General features: G+C 44.7%; 5 non-coding genes across 5 annotated transcripts; 4 read left to right on the forward strand and 1 right to left on the reverse strand.

Moving 5' to 3' along the window:
- The first annotated feature begins 559 nt into the window (after positions 1 to 559).
- Positions 560 to 723, forward strand: LOC134995035 (U1 spliceosomal RNA). Its single transcript, XR_010197932.1, has one exon. It is a non-coding gene; the product is annotated as a U1 spliceosomal RNA (small nuclear RNA).
- Positions 724 to 782: 59 nt separating this feature from the next.
- LOC134995066 (U5 spliceosomal RNA) lies at positions 783 to 899 on the forward strand. The gene has a single exon (XR_010197957.1). It is a non-coding gene; the product is annotated as a U5 spliceosomal RNA (small nuclear RNA).
- Positions 900 to 1,173: 274 nt separating this feature from the next.
- On the forward strand, positions 1,174 to 1,289 carry LOC134995061 (U5 spliceosomal RNA). The gene has a single exon (XR_010197952.1). It is a non-coding gene; the product is annotated as a U5 spliceosomal RNA (small nuclear RNA).
- Positions 1,290 to 1,564: 275 nt separating this feature from the next.
- Positions 1,565 to 1,680, forward strand: LOC134995065 (U5 spliceosomal RNA). The gene has a single exon (XR_010197956.1). It is a non-coding gene; the product is annotated as a U5 spliceosomal RNA (small nuclear RNA).
- A 5,384-nt stretch (positions 1,681 to 7,064) lies between these two features.
- TRNAN-AUU (transfer RNA asparagine (anticodon AUU)) lies at positions 7,065 to 7,138 on the reverse strand. Its single transcript has one exon. It is a non-coding gene; the product is annotated as a tRNA-Asn (tRNA).

The raw sequence follows: 7,138 nt of genomic DNA on the forward strand, positions 1-7,138 counted from the left end.
GATATCTCTCTTTTGCAAAGAGATAGGCATTGGAAAATTCAGGGCTATAACGTGTATATGAAGCACTAACAGGAGGCTTTAAAATTTTCATTCTAGTGTCTTTCGTTTGGGAGAAAAATCAGCTTGAATGCTTCAGGGGCTGGGGCATAGCCAACATGAGCCCCACACCGAAGGAGGGTGGAGGTGTTTAATGCAAACTAGGGGTCAGACAAGCGCCGCAAAAGGCCACCATGCCCTGCACGCCCCTTTTCTGTTTTCATATGCAGACGAGGGTTGAAGCCAACTTTGACCCACTGCTTGGATGACATCACCATATGCAAATCCATCTGCGGCAGGCCTTCCCCCAGGAATGCTTGCACTAGTTGTTGCATTTGGTTTGTTGTTTGGGGGTGCTTCAGTATTAGGCAGCCTTCTGCCCTCCCATGTTCATCTGAAAATATGTGTTCTCCCTGCAGTTGTTGTCCCCAGATGAGAGTTCCCTTGTGCTGCCTCAGTTGAATCTCCTTAACTTGACAGAGATGTGCCTGAGCAGCGGCCCTCCCCAGCTCTATCCCAAATCATACTTATTTTGCATAGGAGATACCATGGTCATGAAGATTATTCTCCCAGGGTGAGGTTCATTCATTGCATTCTGGGTATGCTGACCCCTGTGATTTCCCCAAATGTGGGAAACTCGACTGCTTTATTTGTGGTAGTGGGGGACTGTGTTTGTGTTTTCCTCTGGTCAGCTCTGGTAAAAGTCAGATTTCTTTGTTTCAGAGCCTTGTTCTTCTTTTGAGAGTTCCCTTGTGCTAGTTCTTCAGAACGAACAAATCTTTTGCCTTTTACTAAAGATTTCCGTGGAGAGGAGCAAAACTGAGTTTTATCTCAATTTTTGCATGCCCCGTCTTATTGGGGTTTCTTTTATCAGTTTAAAGATAGAACGAGTGTGCTTTAATGTAAGCTCATTTGCGTAGAAATGACAGTAAATGTTTGTTTCTTTTCAAACAGAACTTTCTTGACTATACTAATTGCTTGAAAGATCTGGGAGCACATGGAAAAGAGTACAAACCATGTTTATAGCAAGGGGAAGCCTGGTGAGAAATCTGCTTTCTTTCTTTCAAATTGGGTGCTCACTTTGAGCTGAATGAGGACTGCTGGCATGGCACTCAGGCGACAGGTAGAATCTTGGTCATGCTGTGGTTTCTCTTCAGAACGAACAAATCTTTCGCCTTTTACTAAAGATTTCCGTGGAGAGGAGCAAAACTGAGTTTTATCTCAATTTTTGCATGCCCCATCTTATTGGGGTTTTATTTTATTGGTTTAAAGATAGAACGAGTGTGCTTTAATGTAAGCTCATTTGCATAGAAATGACAGTAAATGTTTGTTTCTTTTCAAACAGAACTTTCTTGACCACACTAATTGTTTGAAAGATCTGGGAGCACATGGAAAAGAGTACAAACCATGTTTATAGCAAGGGGAAGCCTGGTGAGAAATCTGCTTTCTTTCATTCAAATTGGGTGCTCACTTTGAGCTGAATGAGAACTGCTGGCATGGCACTCAGGCGACAGGTGGAATCTTGGTCATGCTCTGGTTTCTCTTCAGAACTAACAAATATTTCGCCTTTTATTAAAGATTTCCGTGGAGAGGAGCAAAACTGAGTTTTATCTCAATTTTTGCATGCTCCATATTATTGGGGTTTCTTTTATCAGTTTAAAGACAGAACGAGTGTGCTTTCTTGTTAGCTTTAATGTAAGTTTATTTGCATAACAATGACAGTAAATGTTTGTTTCTTTTCAAACAGAACTTTCTTGACCATGCTACTTGCTTGAAAGATCTGGGAGCACATGGAAAACAGTACAAACCATGCAGTATCACAAGAGCCTTTATTTGATCTTTCATGAAGATAGAGCAGAATTGAGGACACGTCAACAATTTCTGCCGAAGGTGGTTCATCTTTCCACATGGTGCCTTTGGCCACTGACACCTTCGTTGAGTCAAAGTCTCTGGCTGTGGTCAGAACTTTGAAAATTTATGTCACCAGAACGGTTCAGATTAGGAAAACAGAGGCTCTGTTTGTCCTGTATGCTCCCAACATGATTGGGTGTCCTGCTTCCATGCAGACCATTATGCGCTGGATCTGTGGTAAAATTCAGCATGCTCATTCCACGGCAGGATTGCCGTTACTGAATTAGGTGAAGACCCATTCTACTAGAAAGGTGGGTTCATCCTGGGCAGCTGGTCGGGGAGTCTCGGCATTGCAACTTTGCCGAGCAGCTATTTAGTAAACACTTTTGCTAAGTTTTACAAGTTTGATACCTTGGCTGATGATAACCTCAAGTTGGGTCATTCGGTGCTGCAGAGTCGTACGCACTCTCCCACCCGTTCAAGAGCTTTGGTATAACCCCATGGTTCTTAATGTGACCCCAGCATCCTCTAGGTCGTATGAGAAAATAGGATTTTAATACCTACCGGTAAATCCTTTTCTCTTAGTACGTAGAGGATGCTGGGCACCCGTCCCAGTCCATACTGTGTCTGCAGTTATTACTTGTGGTTATACACATGTTGTGTTACGGTTCTGGTCAGCTTTTTGCTGCAATTGTTCATGCCGTTGGCTTGTGTTCTGTTGAATGCCACGTTCTGCGGCATGCTTAAGGTGTGAGCTGGTAAGATGCTCACCTTAGTTTAACAATAAATCCTTTCCTCGAAATGTCCGTCTCCCTGGGCACAGTTCCTATAACTGGAGTCTGGAGGAGGGGCATAGAGGGAGGAGCCAGTTCACACCCTTTGAAAGTCTTGAAGTGCCCATGTCTCTTGCGGATCCCGTCTATACCCCATGGTTCTTAATGTGACCCCAGCATCCTCTACGGACTAAGAGAAAAGGATGCCCTTGTGTACTATCCTGACTTCTCCTCCCGTCTGCTTACTTTGTGCCTTCCAACACACAATGCGAACTACAGGTGGTGCTGCAGGGCCCACACCCTTTTACTTGCCTTACAGAGCAGCTCTGGAGCTGTTACAGTGCCCAGCTGCTGCAAGAAATCAGCATGAATGCTTCAGGGGATGGGGCATGGCCAACATGAGCCCCACACCAAAGGAGGGTGGGGGTGTTTAATGCGAACTAGGGGTCATCCAAGCACTGCAAAAGGCCGCCATGCCCTGCATGCCCCTTTTCTCTTTTTATATGCAGATGAGGGTTCCAGCCAACTTTGGCCCACTGCTTGGATGACATCACCGTATGCAAATCCGTCTGCTGCAGACCTTCCCCCAGGAATGCTGTTACTAGTTGTTGGATATGGTTTGATATTTGATGGTGCTTCAGTATTAGGCAGCCTTCCGCCATCCCATGTTCATCTGAAAAGATGTGGTCTCCCTGCAGTTGTTGTCCCCAGACGAGAGTTCCCTTGTGCTTCCTCAGTTGAATCTCCTTAACTTGACGGGGGAGGGGCTGCCCGAGCAGCCACCCTCCCCAGCCCTATCCCAACTCATACTTATTTTACATATTAGATCTCTTGATCATGAAGATTGTTCTCACAGGGTGAGGTTCATCCATTATATTTTAAAATAGGAAGGTACAAATTACATATTTGAATTGCATCTATGTGCTGGATTCAAATGTCCCCCCCCCCTTCCTTTCTCAATTGTGCCCGTCAGCAGCTATTCTAAGGTTGCTGCCAATGGGTGTGACACATTAATTTCTTCTGTGGGGTACACTGGACTCCACAAGGATTCACATTGGGGTGTAGAGTAGGATCTTGATCTGAGGCACCAACCGGCTCAAAGCTTTTGACTGTTCCCAAGAAGCTCAGTGCATTCTCCTCTATAACCCCGCTTCCATGAACAGGGAGCTCAGTTTGTAGTTGGTGCCTTCAGTAGCAGGCCAATTAACAGGGGCCTGCCTCAGGCAGCCTATTCTTAGCTATTAATTTTGACAAGAAAAGAAGAACTTGTTTTATGAGAATCTACAAGGGCTGCAGCAGGCTAGGTCTAATAGACATCTTTACTGCAGCTTCATCACTCCCAGCGGCGCTATATACTCCCGTGCCCTGGTTGCTGGGTCACTGCAGCGGAGGCTCCGGTTTCATCCTAAGGTCAGTCACACACACACCACCCTTCCGGATCACGAGGCCGCTGATGAAGGGGAGCGAGGCCGTAGGGGGTGGGCCGTGTGCGCACTGCGGTGGACACTGATTACTGGGCAGCCGCTCCACTAGCCACCAGGTACAGTTAAGGAGCACAGGTCTGGGGGTTTTTCTCCTATATTAACCCAATTTTGTACTGCCCGCAGCGCATTGTGATAGGTAATAGGGCCTGATTCAGGTTGGATTGCAATCACAATAAGCGATCCAACTGCAAAAATTGCTAAGAGCATACGCATGTGCCTGCATTTTCTGCGGCACCCCGCAGAGAATGTGATCGCCTCTGCCTGTCAATCGGGGTGGGGAAGGGGGGGAGAGGTGGGTCAGCAACACTCCATTTCCAAGTCAGGGATGGAGCGGTGCGGGGGCAAGGCTTCAAAATGGGGTCTGCAACGGAGGAGACACAGGGGGCGTGGTCACAGCGGCTGTATGACATCACATTCAGCCGCTGTGATCACAAAAATGGTGGCGGCTTCCTGCGCGCACATACAGTCTGCACCAGCAGGAGCCTACACCATTTTTTATGATCACGCTGAACTGCAGTGCGACTGCAATTACAGCATGGTCAAGAAGGGAGGCGTCATGCTGGGTGGCCATGCCCTGTCACTGTGCAGGAGCCAGCACCGCTCACACACTAGTCCCCGGGTGCAGCCCCCAACCCCCGGGACACCCGGAGCAACAAAATGTAGATTCAGGCCACCAGGCCACGCCCCTACCTATGAAACCATGCCTCCTTTTTACCATTGCGCTGCTTATCTGCGCGCACTGCATTACAATCTCCCTCGCCACCTCTCTGTGTGTCACCAGTGATAGTGACACCTCTGCCATGCTTGTAGCAGCTGGTCCTAAGATCTACGCCTCAAACCCTGAGTGTTTGCCCTTGTGACTTGTTGATCATCATAGCGAAGCAGATGCTTACAGAAAACTGCAGGGGCTTAGATTGAAAATAAAAAAATTGATGGGTATAAGGTAGAGAGGAGCGGGTTCGGTTCTCCGAGAACCGAATTCCCCACGAACTCCACGTGGTTTACACTGGTCCGAGGCAGGCTCGGTTGTTCCCGCCTGACTCGGAAAACCTGAACAAGGGAAAATGTCATCATCCCGCTGTCGGATTCTCGCGAGATTCGGATTCCATATAAAGAGCTGCGCGTTGCTGCCATTTTTACTCGTGCATTGAAGAGAGAGCGGAGAGGACGTGGCTATGTTCTCTCAGTGGAAATCTCAATATCAGTGCTCAGTATCAGTGGTTACTTATTGCTGCTCAGTAATACTAGTAGTGTGTCTCTCCTGCTCAGTGTCAGTTCTCAGTAGTATCCTCATCAGTGCTCAGTATCACTGCTCATTGTCTTGTGCTGCATTGTGGTGCTCAGCATACTACAGTACATTACTAATAGTCCAGTGCTGCATCTTGCTGCTCAGTGTCAGTTCTAGTATCCTCATCAGTGCTCACTATCACTGCTCATTGCATTGTGGTGTTCTGTATACTACAATAACATAGTAATATAGTAACATAGTTTTTGAGGTTGAATAGAGGCAAATTGCCCATCGTGTTCAACCTGTTTTAAGTTGTGATGATTCTACATACTTGCTGAATAATGTTTTATGACTAGTTAGCTACTATAACTCATGTTACCCCCGGATTAACCATGTTGATATTTTAAGTATTATAACCTTGGATAGCTTTTTCATTCAGAAATGTATCCATTCCTTTTTTAAATCCAATTACAGAGTCCGCCATTACCACCTTCCCTGGCAGGGAATTCCACATCCTGATTGCCCTAACAGTGAAGAAACCTTTCCTCCATTGCGTTCTGAACTTTCCTCCAGTCGCAGCGAGTGACCACGTGTTCTTTTAATAAATAATTCCTCTGATAACTCTTTGTTATGTATCTTTACATATTTGAAGATATTAATAATATCTCCTCTTAGGCACCTCTTTTCTAGTGTATAAATATTCAGCCTAGTAAGTCTTTCCTTATAGTCCAGTACTTTTAGGCCTTTAATCAATTTAGTCTTCAGGATCTCTTACACTTCCATGAGCAGCAGAGTAGTGCAATGGAAGCATGCTGGGCCCATAACCCAGAGGTCGATTGATCGAAACTATCCTCTGCTATGTGCATTTTTTTTTTTATAATTAAAGTAATCAAAAACTGGGATTGATATTTTGGCTCTTTTATTTTTACTTAAAGTACAATAACTTTTATCATTTTAATTTGTTTTAATAGTATATTGACAGCATTGTTTTCTTTAAAAAAATCCACTTAATTTTCTTTACCCTATTACTGAAATGGTAATTGACAAAAACAAACTACATTGTCACCAGAAGAGCAATGCAAAATGTACAAGTGATATATGAAAATCATCTTCCATCTTGAATTTCAATGATGCATTGGGACAACAATTTGTGAGAAACATCTTCACCCACAAAGAAAGATTTTCTTAATTCCTTACCTGTGTGCTGATTAGATATCACCTTGTTTTCACATTAAACAGACTTCCCCGTGAGGAAGCAGCAAGGATGCAGTGACGTTTCCTGGTGTCAACCTGTATTATTTCAGTAGACATTGAAATGAGGATGCATCTTTGATGCCTTTCCAATGAAGCAAGTTTATTTCAGTAATAGGTGAAAAACCATTCCTACAAAGGTGTTAATCAGAGACTTGGCTTTGTGGACACTTTTCAGAGAGCAAATTTGTTAGCATAAACATAAAATCAGAAAATGAAGAGCTGTTTAATCACTCAATTGGACTTTTCTGCCAGCATATTTTTTTTCTCTGCAACCCACTGCTAAATTGTGCTTCCTAGCTGTTTTTTTATAAAATCACTTAATCAAATCTAACTCTGATTACATCAGAGAAGGCCAGGTACCCTACACCATAAGGGGGGTTTTTGAAATTTTGACTTGTCTACTTAAAGATCACCAAAATCTGATTACAAGGTCAATTACATCCCTGGGTGGGATTGAACCACCAACCTTTTGGTTAATAGCCAAACATGCTAACCGATTGCGCCACAGAGAC

Source organism: Pseudophryne corroboree, unplaced genomic scaffold (genome assembly GCF_028390025.1).
Source record: "Pseudophryne corroboree isolate aPseCor3 unplaced genomic scaffold, aPseCor3.hap2 scaffold_1358, whole genome shotgun sequence".
Taxonomy (NCBI): domain Eukaryota; kingdom Metazoa; phylum Chordata; class Amphibia; order Anura; family Myobatrachidae; genus Pseudophryne; species Pseudophryne corroboree.